The sequence below is a fragment of the Chiloscyllium plagiosum genome, unplaced genomic scaffold (genome assembly GCF_037043375.1).
Source record: "Chiloscyllium plagiosum isolate Xiang-an unplaced genomic scaffold, Cpla_swu_hap1 HiC_scaffold_2, whole genome shotgun sequence".
Lineage (NCBI taxonomy): Eukaryota > Metazoa > Chordata > Chondrichthyes > Orectolobiformes > Hemiscylliidae > Chiloscyllium > Chiloscyllium plagiosum.
Genome location: NW_028270140.1, coordinates 151,990,657 through 152,011,117, shown reverse-complemented (window position 1 = coordinate 152,011,117; position 20,461 = coordinate 151,990,657). Strand labels below are relative to the sequence as shown.

At 44.0% G+C, this 20,461-nt stretch overlaps 1 pseudogene; it reads left to right on the top strand.

Annotated features, from left to right (window-relative positions):
- Positions 1 to 1,545: 1,545 nt before the first annotated feature.
- Positions 1,546 to 19,806, top strand: LOC148152015 (polymeric immunoglobulin receptor-like; annotated as a pseudogene).
- The last annotated feature ends 655 nt before the right edge of the window (positions 19,807 to 20,461 follow it).

The window sequence follows — 20,461 nt, the reverse complement described above, 5'->3', positions numbered from 1 at the left end:
GAAGCCTGGGAGTGGGGGGATTGTGGCAGTGGGTAGTCATCCGGAGATTTCCTTGCTCATGTTGACCTGATGCCATCGGACTTCATGATAATGTTTTGAGTTAAGAAAGTTCTGCTTTGCAACTGCTGTCTGATTGGTTGAACTGTGCTGTTACAAAGCTATACGTTCCTGAAGTATCTGAAAGTGTAAAGTATCTAGAGCCTACAGAGAGAAAGCAGTCAGCTCTGCCTCTCCCCCATCACTGTAGAGAAAAGCAGAGAAAACACAAGTAATCTGAAAAGAAAAGTTCTGAGTTCACCTGATTGGCCGTTGGGTTTGAAGTATGCCCATCACTGTCCAGAACACAGCATCTCATTGCCGCGAAACAACACAAGGACTGTGAGAGAGAGCGATCCTTCCATCTTGTGGTCAGGACTTTTATTTTCAGGACTTATACACTGACTAGTGAGGTACTGGGGAGTGTTGCCAAACAAAGAGACCTTGGTGTGCAGGTTCATTGTTCTTTGAAAGTGGAGTCAAAGGGTAGACTGGTTAATGAAGGAAGCATTTGGTAAACTCACTTTTATTGTTGAATGCACTGAGTATAGGAATGAGGAGGTCTTGTCATGGCTGTAAAGGTTGCTGGTTAGACCACTTTTGGAATACTGCATTCATCTCTGGCCTCCCTGCTGTAGGAAAGATGTTGAGAAACTCAAAAGGGTTCAGAAAAGATATTCCGGATATCTGATGGGCATGGACAAGTTGGACTGAAGGGTCTGGTTCTATGCTGCACATACCTATAACTTTCCTTTCACATTTTGTACTGGTTTCATCCAAACTCAGTGTCTCCCTTTGCCATTGATGTGGGAGTTTCAGAGTTGAATCTGTTGCTGTGGGACTGGAGTCACATGCAGGTCAGAGTGGGTAAGGACGGTATTTCCCTTTTCTAAAGAACATCAGTGAACCAGATGGATTTTTTCCAACAATTGATCATGGTTTCATGGTTCCCATTAGACTGGTGTTTAATTCCTGATGTAATAACTGAATTGAATTTCCAGCAGCTGCCATGGTGGGAACTGAAACTCTGTCCCCAGTGTATTGGATTGCTCATGAATTTTCATTACTATTTGTTCACTACCTCTCATTATAGCTGCGAACCCTGTTCTCACTAAATAACACACTCAGAATAGAGTCTCCAAGTTGCAGTTCCACACACTGATGTCTGACCCAGTGCTGTGTTCATATCCTCTCTCTCCCTGTCTTTCGCCTCACAGTGGTTTCTGCTAAGGGTGAGAACATAGAACATAGAACATTACAGCGCAGTACAGGCCCTTCGGCCCTCGATGTTGCGCCGACCAGTCATACCAATCTGAAGCCCATCTAACCTACACTATTCCATGTACGTCCATATGTTTGTCCAATGACGACTTAAATGCACTTCAAGCAGGCGAATCTACTACCGTTGCAGGCAAAGCATTCCATACCCTTACTCCTCTCGGAGTAAAGAAACTACCTCTGACATCTGTCCTATACCTATCACCCCTCAATTTAAAGCTATGCCCCCTCATGCTCGCCGTCACCATTCTTGGAAAAAGGCTTTCCCTGTCCACCCTATTTAACCCTCTGATTATCTTTTATTTCTCTATTAAGTCCCCTCTCAACCTTCTTCTCTCTAACAAAAACAGCCTCAAATCCCTCAGCCTTTCCTCGTAAGACCTTCCCTCCATCCCAAGCAACATTCTAGTAAACTTCCTCTGCACCCTTTCCAAAGCTTCCACATCCTTCTTATAATGTGGTGACCAGAATTGTACACAATACGCCAAGTGCGGCCGCACCAGAGTTTTGTACAGCTGTAGCATAACCTCATAGCTCCGGAAATCGATCCCTCTATTAATAAAAGCTAAAACACTGTATGCCTTCTTAACAACCATGTCAACCTGGGTGGCAAGTTTCAAGGATCTGTGTACATGGACACCGAGATCTCTCTGCTCATCTGCACTACCAAGAATCTTACCATTAGCCCAGTACTTTGCATTCCGGTTACTCCAACCAAAGTGAATCACCTCACATTTGTCCACATTAAACTCCATTTGCCACCTCTCAGCCCAGCTCTGTAACTTATCTATGTGTTTCTATCATCTACAACATCCTTCGTCACTATCCACAACTCCACCGACCTTAGTGTCATCTGCGAATTTACTAACCCACCCTTCCACGCACTCATCCAGGTCATTTGTAAAAATGACGAACAGCAGTGGACCCAACACCGACCCTTGCGGTACACCACTAGTAACTGGACTCCAGGATGAACATTTCCCATCAGCCACCACCTTCTGTCTTCTTTCAGCAAGCCATTTACTGATCCAAACAGCTTTATCTCCCACAATTCCATTTCTCCGCATTTTGTGCAATAGCCTACTGTGGGGAATCTTATCGAACGCTTTGCTGAAATCCATATACACCACATCAACCGGTTTACTCTCATCTACCTGTTTGGTCACCTTCTCCAAGAACTCAATAAGGTTTGTGAGGCACGACCTACTCTTCACAAAACCGTGATGACTATTCCGAATCAAATTATTCTTTTCTAGATGATATCAATCCTATCTCTTATAACCTTTTTCAACACTTTACCAACAACTGAAGTAAGGCTCACTGGTCTATAATTACCAGGGTTGTCTCTACTCCCCTTCTTGAATGGGTGAACCATATTTGCTATCCTCCAGTCTTCTGGCACTATTCCTGTAGACAATGATGATTTAAAGAACAATGTCAAATGCTCGACAATCTCCTCCCTGGCTTCCCAGAGGATCCCAGGATAAATCCCATCCGTCCCGGGGGACTTAACTATTTTCACACTCTGCAGGATTGCTAATACCCCTTCCTTGTGAACCTCAATCCCACCTAATTCCTGAAGAAGGGCCTGTGCCCGAAACGTCGAATCTCCTGTTCCCTGGATGCTGCCTGACCTGCTGTGCTGTTCCAGCAATAAAGTTTCAACTTTGATCTCCAGCATCTGCAGACCTCACTTTCTCCTCAATCCCACCTAGCCTAGTAGCCTGTATCTCAGTATTCTCCTTGACAACATTGTCATTTTCTAGAGAGAATACTGTCGAAAAATATTCATTTAGTTCTTCCCCTATCTCCTCTGACTCCACACACAACTTCCCACTACTGTCCTTGGTTGGCCCTTGATTGGTCAATGACAGTCGTGGATGGAGTGGGGGCTGAGGAAGGAGGCTCCGCTGTCTTACCCTGCAGCTTCACCCACCCTGACACTCACCTCACACTCACCAGCTCCATCATATGGATTAAATCTGGCACAGGTGCTATCTTTACCTGTATATATCCTGATCCAGACCATTCCCAGGGTGAGCTGTGTGAGAATGTGATACAGCGGGATTCAGATTCATGGGGAGCATCAGCAACAACGATGTCTCAATAATGATGGTGGGACTGAGCCAGGAGGATGCTGGTCCCTATCAGTGTCGTGTGGAGCTCAATATTGATAGTTTTCAAACAACGCCTCCAACAACGCAGGAAGTTGAAGGTAAGGAACAATGTTTGAGTGGTGTCACTGTCCCAATGGCACAATGGAAACAGGGTCCACCTGGACCGGGAGCTCTCGGGTTGGCTCCTTCTCTTGGGCTCTTTCAGTTGGTCTCAGGCAGGAGACAGTGAGAAGGAGAGAGAGAGAGAGATGAGGCTGGGATTTATGGACCATTCCATCACTGTGTCTGAAACTTCCCAGTCTCCCATCAACTGGCTAATTTGTTGTGTTCAAACTGGCTTCAGTGTTCTGAGGTAGGGACCAGAGAAAACATCACCAAGGATGCAAGCTCCAAGATCCACCTGGTTCCATGTTCCCTATGGGCAATATGGAGCCAATAACAGGGATCTCAAGGAGGGATCTGGATAAAGGAAGTCGGTGGTCAGAGTGCATCGGTTTTTGAAGATGTCAGGACATGTTTGAGAATGTGGTTGGAAAAGCAAATGGGATTTCCAGGTTTCAGAAATGGAAGTGTTGAGAACTGAGGCAGGGAGCCCATAAGACATAGGAACAGAAGAAGGCCATTCAGCCCATTGAGTCTGTTCCACATTCAATGAGATCATGACTGAGATGATAAACGTCAATTCCCCATTCTTGCTTTATCTTCACAAACCTCGATTCCGTGAATGATTAAACATTTGTCTATCTCAGCCTTGGCTATACTTAATGACCCAACATTAACTGCTGTCTGTGGTAAAGTAGTCCAGAGATTCACTACCCTCTTAGAGAAAACTTTCCTCTCATCTGAAATGTGTAACCCCTCATTCTGAGCTGATGCCCTCTGTTCCTGACAAGGGGGACAACCACGCTGCACCCACCTTATCAAGCACCCGAAGCATCTTTAATGTCTCAATGTGGTCACTTGTCATTCTTCTGTAATCCATCAAGCACAGGCTCAATCTTGTCAAACGCTGCCCATAAGACAGCCCCTCCCTACCTGGCATCAACTAATTGAATCTTCTCTGGACTGCCTCCAATGCCAGTTTCTCTTTCCTTTGATAAGGGACCAAAACTATCCACAATATTCCAGCTGTGAGCTAACTAGTGTCTGGTAAAACCTCCCCACTTTAAAATTCTATTCCATTTGAAATAAAGGTCAGCATTCCATTGACCTTCCCTACTCTCTGCTGAATGTTTTTGTGAAACTTCCATATTCTTCTGTTGTGTAACTTTCTGCAGGCTTTCTCTGTTTCACTAATATTCAGCCTCTCTATTCTTTGTGCCAAATGTATAACCTTACATTTTCCATATTATATTCCAACTGCCAAGTTTTTCCCACTTATTTAACCTGTCGACATCTCTCTGCAGCTTCTTTATTTCATCCTCATCACTTGCCTTCTCACCTACATTTTTGTCATCAGCAAACTTGGCTCCAGTACATTCACTGACCTCGTCCAAATCATTAATGTATATTTTAATAAATGTGGCCTCATCTCAGATCCTGTGATACACCACTAATTACAGTTTGCTGGCTGGATACCACTCCCGTCTTATCCCAACTCTCTGTTTTCTAACAGTTAGTCAATTCTCTCTCCATGTTCGTATACTACCACCAGCACCATAGAATCTAATCGCATTAAGGAGTTTAATGTGTTGCACCTTTTGAAATATATTTTAAAAACATATGAAACATCCACCGATTCCCCTTTATCTATCCAACTTGTCACCACCTCAAAGAATTCAAGATAATTTCCCCTTTATGAAGTCATGTTGACTCTGCTTGCTCATATTATACATTTCTAAATGTTCTGCCAAGACATCCTTAGTTTTGATCTCACATTTTCCCAATAACAGTCATTAGCTAGTTGCTCTACAGAGTCATAGAGATGTTCAGCACGAAAACAGACCCTTCGGTCCAACTCATCCATGCTGACCAGATTTCCTAAATTAATCTCGTCCCTTTTGCCAGTGCTTGGGCCATGTCTCTCTAAACCCTTCCTATTCATATACCTATCCAGATGCCTTTTAAATTTTGTAATTGTACCAGCCTCCACCACTTCGTCTGACATCTCATTCCATACACGCACCACCTTCAGCGTGAAAAAGTTGCCCCTTATGTCCATTTTAAATGTTTCCCCTCTCAGCCTAAACTTATGCCCTCTCGTTCTAAACTTTCCCACACCAGGAAAAAGGCCTTGTCTATTTCCCTGATGAGATTGCCAAGACTATGCCGTGGAAATGCTTAATTTGCTTCAAACACAGCACTTGGAGCAACATATCTGATGGAAAGTTATTGGCCTGAAATGTTAACTCTGTTTCTGACTCCACATAGGATGCCAGACCTGCTGAGTTTCTCCAGCACCTTCTTTTTATTTCCAATTTTCTGCATCCCCATTTTTTCACTTTCATTTTTGCTGATGTATTTATCTCAAATTACGCCCCCAATTCTCACTCTCCTTCTCCCAATTTGCACGGCATTCCATCATGTATTGTAGGAGAAAGTGAGGACTGCAGATGCTGGAGATCAGAGCTGAAAATGTGTTGCTGGAAAAGCGCAGCAGGTCAGGCAGCATCCAAGGAGCAGGAGAATCGACGTTTCGGGCATGAGCCCTTCTTCAAGAAGAAGATTCCTGAAGAAGGGCTCATGCTCAAAACGTCAATTCTCCTGCTCCTTGGATGCTGCCTGACCTGCTGCGCTTTTCCAGCAACGCATCATGTATTGTACTCAGCTATCCACACAGTGACCTTCAGAAGTCTAACCAGATGTTTGTTACTGTAGTTGATGGAAACCTTGTCGCAATGTCCCAGTAAACTATATCCAGCCTGCTGCCTGATGCAGTCCCTTCTTTTTTCCTGCCATCTTGAAAGGAAACATCCGCCATCCCCAGTGAGACCACATTGCTTCAGAACTCCAAGTGATGGACACATTGGGTAAGTTTGTTTTCTGTCTCCTTTCCTTGAAACACAAGAGTGTTACTTTGGGAGATTTCCAATTCTCTGGGACCTTTCCAAAGATTCTTGGAAGTTTAACACCTGTGTGTTTATTGTCTCTTCAATAACTTCCTTTAATACTCTAGATTCATCCAGTCAGGTCCAGGGGACCAATTGGTCTTTAACTCCATCAGTTTCCTTCGCGGTTTTTCTGTCATGATAGTTATTAGACATAGAGACATATACAGCATGGAAACAGACCCTTCAGCCCAACTCATCCCCGGCAACCAGATATCCTAATTAATCCAGTCTCATTTGATAGCACTTGGCCCATTTCCTTCTAAACCCTCCTATTCATACAGGCATCACCCTCTGCATGTAAAAGGTCCCATTTAAATCTTTCCCCTATCCCCTTAAACCTCTGCCCTCTAGTTTTGGACTCCCGTACCCTGGGGAAAAGACCTTGACTATTCACCCCATCCATGCCCCACATGATTTTATGAACTTCTAAAAGCTCAGCCCTCAGCCTCTGATGCACCAGGGGAAACAGCCCAAACCTATCCAGTCTATCCCTATATTCAAACACTCCAACCCTGGCAACATCCTTCCATATACTTCCTGAACCTTTTTGAATTTCACAAAGTCTTTCCGATAGCAGGGAGACTAAAAGTGAATGCAGTATTTCAAAAGTGGCCTAGCCAGTGTCCTGTTGAGTAACAACATGACCTCCCAACTCTTACACTCAATGCACTGACCAAGAAAGGCAAGCATACCAAACACCCTCTTCAGTCCCCTGTCTACCTGTGACTCCACTTTCAAAGAACAAGACCTCTTTGTTCAGCAACACTCCCCAGGACCTTATCACTGAGTGTATAAGGCCTGCACTGATTTGCCCGACTAAAAGGTAACATCTCACATTCTTCTAAATTAAACTGTATCTGCCATTCCTCAGCCCATCGTCCCATCTGATCAAAGTCCTGTTGCACTCTGAGATAACCTTCTTTGCTGTTCAGTATACCACCGATTTTGGTGTCATCTGCAAACGTACTAAACATAGCTCCTGTATTCAAATCCAAATCATTGATACAATCGTGGAACATGAAGCTGTCAGTCCTGATCATCCCTGCGCTATGTTTCTGTAATAGCTGTGATATCCCAGTCTCATCTTCCCAACCATGCCCTGAGTTCATCTGCCTCACATCTCAGTCTGCTTACATTGTAATAAGTGCATGCTAATTGATCAGTTCGATCTTGTTCTCTGCTTTGCTCCTGCCTGCACTGACTACTTGACTTGTTCCTTTTCCCAAGTGCACCATCTCAGAATGATCCCTTTTCTCACTATCACCCTGCAATCCCCCACAACCCTCACCTTTCACTTCCATCCTGGTTGGCTCCAGTAAATCTCTCCTTCCTGTACAGCTTCAACTCGTCTTTCTTATAAAGGACACTTCTACCCCAGAAGAGATTCTAATGATCTGAAAGTTTGTATTCTCCCCTGTACCAGCTTCTCAGCCAATCATTTATCTGCTTTATCCTCCTATTCGTAGGATCACTTGCACGTGGTACCAGGAATAATCCAAATATTACTGCACTCAAGGACCTACTTTTTAGTCTCCTGCCTATCTTACTATATTCTCTCCTCACAATCCAATCTTTTTCTCTTCCTATCTCATTGGTTCTAATGTGTACAACAACCTCCTGTTGGTCTCCCCCTTCCCTTTAAGAATATTCTGCACCCTCTCCGAGACAGTCTTGACCTTGGCACTGAGGAGGCAAGACACCATTCTGATATCTCACTGCAGCCCACTGAAACGACTATCTGTGCCTCTGACTGGAGACTCACTTGGAACTTGACCTACCCCCCGTTACAGTCGAGCCAGTCTCAGTCCCAGAAAGTTGGCTGCCCGTGCTGCTTCCTCTGAGAGCCCATCACTCCCTACAATTTCCAAAACAGCATACTTGTATTTATTGTATTTATTCTTGTCCTTTTGCCCTTGAATAGTTATTAAGTTTGGGATGCTTTTCATGCCTTTTACTGTGGAAACTGCTAAAAATGATTTATTCAGCTCCTCTCCCATTTCTTGTTCCTGATGATTATTTCCCAGACCTTACTCTCGAAGGGGTCTGTGGTCACTCTGGCCCTTTTCTTCCTTTTTAGATATTTGCTCTCTCGCACGCTCTCTCTCTCTCTCATGATTTTACTTGCAAGTTTACACTCAGAGTGTATTTTCTCTGACTTTATTATAATTTGGTCATCTTTTGTTGGTTGTTAAAATTTCTTTGGTTTACCATTAGTATTTGTCACGTTATATGTTCCTTCTTTCAACTCGATACTATACTGAACTTCCCTGGTTAACCCTGATTGGCTTATCCACTTCCCAGAATGCTTCTTCTCACTGGATTGTCCCTTTGCTGTGGAGCCATGAACTATTTTGTTCCAAGTCTGCGTTGTTCCTCAGCTGTTTTTGCTGCTATCCTGCTCCTACAGCTCACTCCAGCCAGTTCTGCCCTCATTCCCTTCAATAAGCTCAGCACAGTTACTGCCAACTAAAGCTCCTCCCCCTCAAACTGAGTATTAAATTCTATCGTTTTATGGTGACAGATTCCAGGGTATTTCTCACTCTGGCATTGTTTATTAAACCTGAATCATGACACATCACCAAACCCAAACTAGCCTGATCCCTGGTTGGATCTACAGAACATTGTTCTCAGAGACTGCCTTCAATATGTCTCTGAATTCTTCCTCATGGCTCCCTCTGCTAATCTGACTATCCCAATATGCATGAAGATTAAAGTCACCCATGATTAATGTACTGCTTCTGTTACATGCCCTTTACTATCTGCTGATTTATTCCCGTCCCCACTGTGACAATACTGCTCCTTTGACAAGGATATTCTGTCCTTGGTTTTTTGAGAGGGGTTGTAAACAGAGAAGTTTTAGGGCCTATTTGATTATACATAACAGATACTGCCTCAGAAATCAGCCTTTCAATTTAAAACAGAAAAGAATTATGCAATGAAAGGGAAGTCGCCAGTTATTCCAGCTCAGCTTTTTCTGGTTTGGTTTGGTTTAGCAAGCAGTCAGTTTTATGAGGTTGCTGGACAAAGAAACAGCTCCATGTTGATCCTCTCTCTCCCTCTCTCTCTCTCTGACATCTCTCCTGTGTGAACCAGTGTTTGATTGTAGTTTTTTTGCCAAGAGAGTGTTCATGGGGACGTTTCAAGTATTTGGAACAGCATCATTCAGTTGCAATCGAGGCGATTGGGTTTTTAAATAATTCTGGGATTCTAAATGTGTTTTTCTTTTGTTCGTGTGTAAATAAATACTGTTTTCTTTAAAAGTGAGTGGTTGGGCCAGCTGCATCTCTCCTGGATTATCCAATCGACATTTGTTTAAAACAACTCAATAAGTTAGGGTCTGGGCGAAGTTCCTGAAATGTTTTGAGGGGGTGTGGCCTGGTCCATGACACCCACCATATAGCTACTGCTATGGGTCCTATGGATTACTCCCACAACATCTTATTGCCGTTTTTGTTACTTATGGAAGGAACCATATGGAAGGCTGATCCATACAATGATAGAATTAGACAGGATGGAAGAGGCCCTTGAGCCCATGCATTCTACACCAACAAAAACATCGCTCTAAGTCTGAAACCGTCCAACTTTCCAGCGTTTGCTCCATAGCCTTGTATGTTACATAGAACACAGAACAGTACAGCACAGTACAGGCCCTTCAGCCCACGATGTTGTGCTGAGCATTTATCTTAATCTTGGATCAAAATATCCTCCACACCCTCAATCTTCTGCCATTCTTGCGTTTGTCTAACAGTCGCTGGAATATCCCTAATGTTTCTGACTTTACTACCACTGCCTTCCACATATCCACGAGTCTCTGCATAAATAAACTACCTCTGACATCTCCCCTATACCTCCCTCCAATCACCTTAAAATGATGACCCCTTGTGACAGCCATTTCTGCCTTGAGAAGAGTCTCTGGCTATCTACTCTATCTATGCCTCTCATTACCTTGTATATCTCTATCAAGTCACCTCTCTTCCTGCTTCTCTCCAGTGCAAAAAGCCCTCGCTCACCCAACCTCTCTTCATAAGACAAGTCGTCCAATCCAGGGTGTATCCTGGCAAATCTCCTCTGCATCCTCTCTAAAGCATCTACATCCTTCCAGTAATGAGGCAACCCAGAACTGGACATAATATTCCAAGTATGGTCTAACCAGGATTTTATAGAGCTGCAGCAAAACCTTGCGACTCTTAAACTCAACTCCCTCCGTTAATGAAAGCCAAAACACCATCCGCCTTCTTCACAATGCTATCAACTTGGGTGGCAACATTGAGGGATCTCTGGACATGGACCCCAAGATTCTCTGTTCCTCCACACTGTCAAGAATCCTGTCTTTAACCTTGTATTCACCATTCAAAGTCGAACTTTCAAAATGCACCACTTCGCATTTATTCAGGTTGAACTCCATCTGCCACTTCTCAGCCCAGATCTGCATCTGTCAATGGCTTGTTGTAGCCTCCAACAGCACTCTACACTCACTATAACACCACCGGCATCGGCAAACTTACTAACCAACCCTGATACGTCATCATTCGTGTCATTTATAAAAACTACAAAGAGCAGAGGCCCAAGAACAGATCCCTGTGGAACACCACTGGTCACTGGCTTCTCGGTGGAATACTTTCCATTCACTACCACTTGCTGTCTTCATTCAGCGAGCCAATTTTGTATCCAGACAGCCACATTTCCCTGTATCTCATACCTCCTAACTGTCTGAATTAATCGACTATCAAATACCTTACTGAAATCCATTAACACCACATCCACTGCTCGACCTTCATCAATTTATCTCATCACATCCTCAAAGAACCCAATCAGGCTTGTGAGGCATCACCTGCCCCTCACAAAGCCACGCTGACAATCTTTAACCAAACTATGTTCTTCCAAATAGTCCTAAATCCTTTCCAGTAAGTTGCTTACCACAGACGTCAGACTGACAGGTTTGTAATTCCCAGAGATTTTTCTATTCCTTTTCTTGAATAGAGGAACAACATTCGCCTCCCTCCAATCATCCATTACTACTCCCATGGAGAGTGAGGATTCAGAGATCAATCTCATTCCTTGTTTCCCGTAGTAACCTTGGATATATCTGATCTGGCCCTGGACACTTATCTCTCTTGATGCTTCCCAGAATTTCTAGCACATCCACTTTCTTAACATCAATCTGCTCAAGCCTATTAACCTGGTCCATGGTGTTCTCATTATCAACAAGGTGCCTATATCGAGTGAATACTGAAGCAAAAAACTCATTTAGGGCCTCCCCTACCTCCTCAGACTCCAGGCACAAATTCCCTCCACTATCCCTGATTGGCCCTACCCTCTCTCTGGTCATTCTCCTATTCCTCATCTAAATATAGAATGCCTTTGTGTTTTCTCTAATCCTTCCCACCAAAGCTTTTTTGTGCCGCCTCCTAATTCTCTTCAGTCCATTTTTGAGTTCTTCCCTAGCTACCCTGTAATCCTCGAAAGCTGTGCCAGATCCTTGCTTCCTCAACCTTACATAAGCTTCCTTCTTCCTCTTGATGAGAAGCTCCTCTTCTCTTGTCATCCAAGGCTCCTTCACCTTACCATTCTTTGCCTGTCTCATTAGGACAAAGTTATCCAACACTCGCAACAAGTGCTCCTTAAAGAGCCTCCACATTTCTGTTGTGCATTTCCTTTAGAACAGGTGCATCGAGAATGTGAGAGAGAAATGTTTACGCAGTGAGTGCTGACAACTGACAGTCACCAACATCAGCAGAGGGGCGTGTGGAGACAGTCATTGATTTCAGAATTAAACCTGATAGGCCCTTGAAGGAAGTGAACTGGCAGGGCTTGGAGGGTGAATCGAGCAGATGAGTGGGTCTCACCTGGATTGTTCCATGTGGAGCTAACCAGGACCCAGTGGGTTAAATGACCTCCTTCTTGTCGTCAATCCAATAATTGGCATTGACTGAGGACAAGACAGGGCAAGTACCTTCCAATCCCTTACTGAGTGAGCACATTGTGGAACTTCAGGTCTCATTGGCCGAGAATATGTGAAGTGCCACCTCCCTACCTCTCATTGGCTGAGAATGTCAGAGTGTTGTTACCTTCCCATCCTGATTGGTTCAGAGCCAGTTGGGGGCTGCTCATTGCTGAAGATTGAGAAATGACTTTATTGAAACTTGCAAGATCCTGAGGGGTCTTGAGGGAGTAGATGCTGAGAGGATGTGGGTGAATCTGAAACTCATTTCACATTAGGATGGAGATCGAGAGAGATTCCTCCTTTCCGAGGATGATTAATTTATAAAGCTGGTACAGCATGGAGCTAATTCCTCCCCCTGCCTCCCCAAGCATCCCAACACCACCATCCCCTAAAACTCATAGAAGTGGTCGGTGCTGAGGGAAATCTTCAACAGACCTCAATCGAACTGTGTTCATGACATAGGTAATGGTTGGGAATTAGTGAAAGACTATGTTCAGGTTAATATCAGGAATGTTCACCTTCACACAGACACCTGTTCAATCATTGGAATGGGATTTCAGGACAGAGTGAAGGAGCACAGACTGGAGTATAGGGCTGGGGAATGAAAAACAATCATTTTTAGTGAAGTTGGGAGGGATGTTGGGCCCAGAATGAATGAATTCATGTGGGTTCAGTCCTTTTTCTAATCTGAAAGTATCCCATGAATGAGTAAATCAAAATGAGGGGGTTGAAAGTGAGTGATTTTCATCATGGTGATTCCTCTAGGGAACTATAATAGCCTGTTCCAGACTTGTGAGAAATATGTGTGGGGTGTTTAATTACTCATCTGATTGTGAAGTTGAAAGAAATGGAACAAACTGAATTCAGAACTTCTGGGCACTGACCTCATCCATTCTGATGTTTGTCCTTGCCTCAGCTGCTCAGGGAAATGCCTCAGTGGTGAGTGGGACAGAGGGAGATTCAGTTACTTTACCCTGTATCTTCAGGAGCTGGGACTCCCAAACCCTGACCACTGTTACCTGGATGAGGAAGGAGCCCTATCAACACGTCATTACATTTAGAGCCCAATCACAGGGAACTTGGACAACTGTACACGATGGAAATCGGTATGAGCTCATCGGGAACCCAGAGGAGGGAAATGCCTCAACCTGGATAAACCAGCTGAGAGTGAGGGACAATCACACTTACCTGTGTCTGGTGGAATACAGGTCAGAACCTGATTCTCAGTATCTGATCCAGAAGGAGACTCAGGTGTGGGTTTATGGTAAGAAATCATTGTGGGGGGACAACAATTGATGGTATTATCGATGGATGGTTAATCCAACACCCAGGTAATGTTCTGGGCAGAAGGATTCAAATCCTACCATGGCAGATGTGGAATTCGAAATTATAAAATTCTCAAAGTAAGAGTGAAAAGCTGACTATGTGACCACTGTTTATTGTTGTAAAAACCCATCTGGTTCACTAATGATCTTTTGTGAAGGGAACTTTCATCCTAACCTGGCCTGGCCTACTTGTGACTCCAGACACACAGCAATGTGGTTTATTCTTAACTAATAGGGATGGGTAATAAACGCTGCCCTACCCAATGTCCTTCTCATCCCGTAATTGAATGAATATTAAAAAGTATTCAGTCTGTAGAGGGTGTACAGTGAGACTGTAGCAGGTTATGCAAATGTTTAATGATTTGGTCATTGAAACTAAAATATAAACCCTGTTTCTCTCCGCAGGTGGGGTCTGGCCTGCTGAGTATTTACAGCATTTTGATTTTTATTTCTAATTTCCAACATCTGCAGTATTTTGCATTTGTGTTTGAAATTTGACTTTTTAAACAGTTAATGTAATTTGATGTGTTGATCCTTTTAGGTACATTCTGATGTCAGTATTGAAAGGCATTGACACACTCAGAACATTCAGTCCAATCCCCAAACGATCCAAAGTTTAACTGACAATGAGATCATCTCCTCGAGCTGCAGACTAATGGGTCCCTCTTGGTTACAATGAAAGTGTTCACACCTTCATCAGGAATAGTTCCATCAGTGCAAGCACATTTCCCCAGTTTCTGTCTGACTGTGTGAGGCATCACAGCCACGTGGGACCTATCCTAACCCTGCATTCACACATGGGTTATAAAAGGCGGTGGTGGTATACTGCTACTGTCACTGGGTAACTAATCCAGACACTCATGTCTGGGGCCATGAGTTCAAATCCTACCACAGCAGAAGGTGAAAGATGAATGAAATTTTAAACATTTGGAATTTGAATGAAAAGCTAACCTTATGGTCACATGTGACCACTGCTGATAGTTGGGAAAGCTCATCTGACTCAGCCAGGTCCTTTACAGTATGAAATCTGCCTTCCTTACTTGGTCTGGCCTACATGTAGGGCACAGGACAGGGTGGGATGGTAGATCAGTGCTCAGTAATGGGTGCCCTTGTGTTGGTGAGTCAAGGCTGGGTCCAGGAAATACCCTGCAGAATGTTTTAAAGTATCCATCTAACCTTATATTCTGAGTCACAGAATTAAGCGGTTGCCTCCTTCAGGGGTTGTTCTGATCTGCAATGCACGGCCTGAAAGGCCAATGGAAATAAATTTAATAGAGTGATCTTTCAGGCGATAATTGGGTAAGTATTTGGAGGGGAGCAACTTCCTGGTCTGTGGGAAACAGCAGGTGAGAGTGTTGAACTGGTTTGCTCCATTGCAGAACATCCTGTTTGTACATTTAACCTCTTGCTGTGTAACCCTGCTACAGGTTTCACTGCAGCAACATGGAGGTATTCCTGAATAATGCTGTTCTTGCTGTTTTCCAGTGAAGAGGACTGAGCCCACCACTGTATATCTGCCAGTCATTCCAATGCTTCTCATCCTGCCCATCTGCTTCATAATCTTCATCAACTTCAGGAACAAAGGAGGTGGGTTCATGGAGAATGAGGTTTAATAAAACAGTATGGTTCTGACATAACCAGAGGGAGGGGTGCACAGGAGATGCACCAGGATGTTGCCTGGGATGGAGTTTTCTTGTGAGTGATTTAACATTGGGATGTTTCACAAGGAGATCCATTTAAACCCATTCCATTGAACTCTGATGGATCAATCCCCATTCTCCTCCCATCACTGTTGAATCTCAATGCACTAAAATGTCTTTTCATTCACTCCCATTTGACAGAATCGTAACAAATCACATCTTTTGCATTCATTCCCACTTTGTACAGACTCTCAAACAGAACAGAAAGGAAATTGCAGTTCACCACAATAGTCTTGTGTGCTTTATTGTTCAAGTGGCTTTCGAGAGTTTGCTGGATAAAGGCATAGACATGGTGGCTCAGATAGTCTGAGTAACAGAGCTATATTTGGGGAGGAATGGTAACATGGACTCCTCTTCTGGCCTGTGCAGTGAGTGCAATGTTCAGGCACTGGTCTGTTTTGGGACTGCCCTCATTACCTGTCTTTGCTCTGGCTGAACAAATTGAACAGGCAGGATGTCTTAGGCATATTGAAGGCCTCAGAATCCTGAGCTCAGTTACGTTAGTGCTGAAGACCCTGAGAAGTTTAAGTTCTGATCCTTATCTTCATGGCCTCTCCCTCTGTATCTCTGTCAGTTGTATTTTGGCTTCATAGAGAGAAGTTTTGATACAGGAGCAGGAATGTCTTGCTGTAATTGTACAAGGTCTTGGAGAAACCACACCTGGAGTATTGGGTGCGGTTCTGGTCCCCTTATCTGAGGAAGGATGTTCTGGCATTGGACAGAGTGCAATGAAGGTTTCTCAGACAGACTCCTGGGATTTCAGGGCTGATGTATGAAGAGAGATTGGATCGGTTAGGATGGTATTCACTGGAGTTTGGAAGAATGAGGGGGATCTCAGGGAAATGTGTGAAATTTCAATAAAAGCTGACGAGGTAAATGTAGGAAAGATGTTTCCGATGACCGGGGAGACAAGAACCAATGGTCACTGTCAAAGGATATGGGGTAGGCCATTCAGGATTGACATGGAGAGTAATCCCTTTGGAGTTACTGTGATCCTGTGGAGTTCCCTGCCACAGAAAGCAGTTGAGGCCAAAGCAAGGAATGTTTTTAAGAAGGAGTTAGAGTTCTTGAGGATAAAGGGATGAAAGTGTATGGGGGGAAACATTTCCAATCGTGGAGACAATGTGACAAATTTGTTCATAATTTTACAAAATATTTATGCATCTTTTTTTCTCTTTAGGGTGTTCACAGCAAATCAAGAGTACGACACCTTTGAAAAGGTGAGATAGTCAGTGACTGACACGAGAGTAGTGGTGGAAATGCCCTGAGTCGAGAGTGTGGTGTTGGAAAAGCACCGCAGGTCAGGCAGCATCCGAGGAGCAGGAGGATCTCACTTTCGCTGAGTAGAAATGCTCGAGTTCAGGGTTGTATTGAATATCTCCTTTTCATAGACAAAATGCAGCCTCCTGCCGATGAGCTCCGAATGTGTTTTTTCCTTCTTACAAGTTGCTCAAACAGTCACTGGGAAAGTGGGAGGTAAATGACAGGTAAATAATTTCTGAGCAGAATTGGTCAATTTCTGGCTGTTTGTAAATCTCCAGCTCCAGGTTCATCTGTGGTCTCTCGTCTGCAAATCAATCTACAATTCATCCTTGTGTAAAACGAAAGTGTTCCCCATTTTTCTCACAGTGGTCACTTTGAGTTGTAATGGCTGTTTTATGGAGGGAAAGATTGGAATGTTATCACTTGCAGTGAGTGCTGAGGATAAAAATGACCTTTTTTGTGAATCCTACTTTTTCTCCCTTGCCCTCTGAGCAGCTGAATTTCCACTGGGTGGGAATGTGATTTCCTGATCATCCCCCACTTTCCAAAATTTCCATGCTCTGTAGCATCCTCCAAAGTTACAGCAGATGGGAAGCCCTTGCAGGAATTTTCCCCTCATCTCCAACACCCTCCCTCCCTGCCTTGTAACCAGTTGCTCAAAGCTGACCCTTGGGTGCTTTGATACATTCTGGTACCAAGGTAGAACTGTTTCTGGTGGTGAATTATTCAAGGGTGACATGGGTGATTTGTGTCTAAATCTGAACATTTTGTTTATTCATTTACCGGTCGTGAGCATCTCTGATTGGACCAGCATTGACTACCTGTCTTCAGTTTCCCTTGAGAAGGTGGTGGTGAGCTGCCTTCATGAACTGCTCCAGTCGGTGTTCTGGAAGTAAGAGCCACAGAGCCCTTAGGGAGGGATTTCCAAGATTTTGATCCAGCAACAGTTCCCCACCACCTTCTCATGGACAACTAGGAGCAGCCAGACCGACCCATGACCTGTGAGGGGATAAGCAAAAAGATAGGATTCTTGTTACTGTGACCTGGGATTATTGCCATTAACTTCCTCTGAATATTAATGTTCCTTGTATGTTTTTCAGGAATGATCCAGGGTCATCCAGCATTCCTCAGCCTAATCAGGCCCAGCAGCCGTTGGCCCCAGGTACTGGCGGTACTCGAACTGACCAATCACCATCCATTTCAGACACTGTAACATCGAGTGTGTGAAGCATCAACACAGTGGACAGACATGCAGTGATAGAGTACCACCCTCACTGTACAGCCTGACCACTTTGGACTAACTTTCTTCCCATTCAGTGTGACCCAGTGAAAAGCAGCATGTTTCCCATTGAGAGCATCACTACTTCTCTTTTGGTTTCCTCACTTTTGGTTTGGAACTGTGATTTTAAAGTTGAGAATTAAAGTTTGAAAAACAGGTTGTTTGACGAAAGATGAGAGAAGAAAAGGGAAACATTTGCTGTTGGAATATGGTCTGGAAAAATAATGCAGGTTAATTCAAGGTCATTGTCATTGTCATCGGTGATTACTCACTCATGAGTGTTATCATCTACTGAGGAAATTTGTGCCCGTTTTCATGGGTTCTGTGGGTCCTTGTGTGAATCCTGGAGCCACATCTCCAACCACATATTTGTTGGGTGTTTCCCAGATGTGGAACAAAGAACAAAGAAAATTACAGCACAGGAACAGGCCCTTCAGCCCTCCAAGCCTGTACTGATCCAGATCCTTTGTCTAAACCTGTCACCTATTTTCTAAGGATCTTTGCCCCTCTGCGCTCTGCCCATTCATGTCTCTGTCTAGATACATCTTAAATGTATTGTGCCCACCTCTACCACCTCCGCTGGCAATCCGTTCCAGGCACTTGCCACCAATCTGCATAAAGAACCTTCCGCACATATCTCCCTTAATCTTAGAACATAGAGCATCGAACAAAACAGCACAGAACAGGCCCTTCGGCCTTCAATGTTGTGTTGACCTGTAAAATATTCTAAGCCCATCCGCCTACACTATCACATCATTATCCATGTGCTTATCCAAGGATTGTTTAAATCTCCCTAATATGGCTGAGTTAACTACATTAGCAGGTAGGGCATTCCATGCCCTTCCCACTGAGTAAAGAACCTGCCTCTAAAATCTGTCTTAAATCGATCACCCCTCAATTTGTAGTTATGCCCCCTCGTACAAGCTGATGTCATCATCCTAGGAAAAAGACTCTCACTTTCTACCCTAACTAATCCTCTGATCATCTTGTATGTCTTTATCAAATCCCCTCTTAGCCTTCTTCTTTCCAATGAGAACAGACCGAAGTCTCTCAGCCTTTCCTCATTAAGACCTTCCCTCCAGACCAGGCAACATCTTGGTAAATCTCTTCTGCAGCTTTTCCAATGCTTCCACATCCTTCCTGTAATGGGGCGACCAGAACTGTACACAATATTCCAAGTGCAGCCGCACTAGCATTTTGTATATTTGCAGCATGACATTGCAGCTGCAGAACTCAATCCCTCTCCCACTGAAATCTAACACACGGTATGCCTTCTTAACAGCACGATCAACCTGGGTGGCAACTTTCAGGTATCTATGTACATGGACTCCAAGATCCCTCTGCACATCCACACTACCAAGAATCTTTCCATTGACCCAGTACTCTGCCTTCCTGTTATTCTTCCCAATGTGAATCACCTCACATTTTGCTGCATTGAAGCCCATTTGTCACCTCTCAGCCCAGTTCTGCAGTTATCCAAGTCCCCCTGCAACCTGTAGCATTCTTCCACACTGTTCACCACACCACCAACTTCAGTGTTATCTGCAAACTTACTAACCCATCCACCTATGCCTACATTCAAGTCATTTATAAAAATAACTTCCAATTAAACTTGTTGGACTATAAACTGGTTTTGTGTGATTTTTAACTTTGTACACCCCAGTCCAACACTGGCATCTCCAAATTATAAAAATGACAAACAGCAGTGGTCCCAAAACAGATCGTTGTGGCACACCACGAGTAACTGGACTCCAGGCTAAGTATTTTCCATCAACCATCACTCATTGCCTCCTTTCAGAAAGCCAGTTTCTCATTCAAACTGCTAAATCACCCTCAATCCCATGCCTCTGCATGTTCTCCAACAGCCTACCATGTGGAAACTTATCAAAGGCTTCACTGAAGTCCATGTATACCACGTCAACTGCCCTACCGTCACCTACATGCTTGGTCACCTTCTCAAAACACTCAATGAGGTTTGTGAGACACGACCTGACCTTGACGAAATCATGTTGACTATCAGAAATCAAATTGTTGCCAGCTAGATGATTATAAATCTCATCTCTTATAATCTTTTCCAAAACCTTTCCTACAACAGAAGTAAGGCTCACTGGTCTATAATTACTTGGTCATCCCTCCTGCCCTCCTTGAACAAGGGCACAACATTTGCAATCCTCTAGTCCTGTGGTACTAAACCTGTAGACAATGATGACTCGAATATCAAAGCCAAAGCTTCTGCTATCTCCTCCATAACTTCCCAGAGAATCCTCGGATAAATCCCATCCAGCCCAGGGGGACTTGTCTACTTTCACTCTTTCTAGAATTGATCTTGTATCTCATTCATCTCCTCTGCAATGTTCTCCTTTTCCTGAGTGAAAACCGATGAGAAATGTTCATTTAGCACATCTCTGATCTCCACAGGGTCCACACTCAACTTCCCACTTCTGTCTTTGACTGGCCCTATTCCTACCC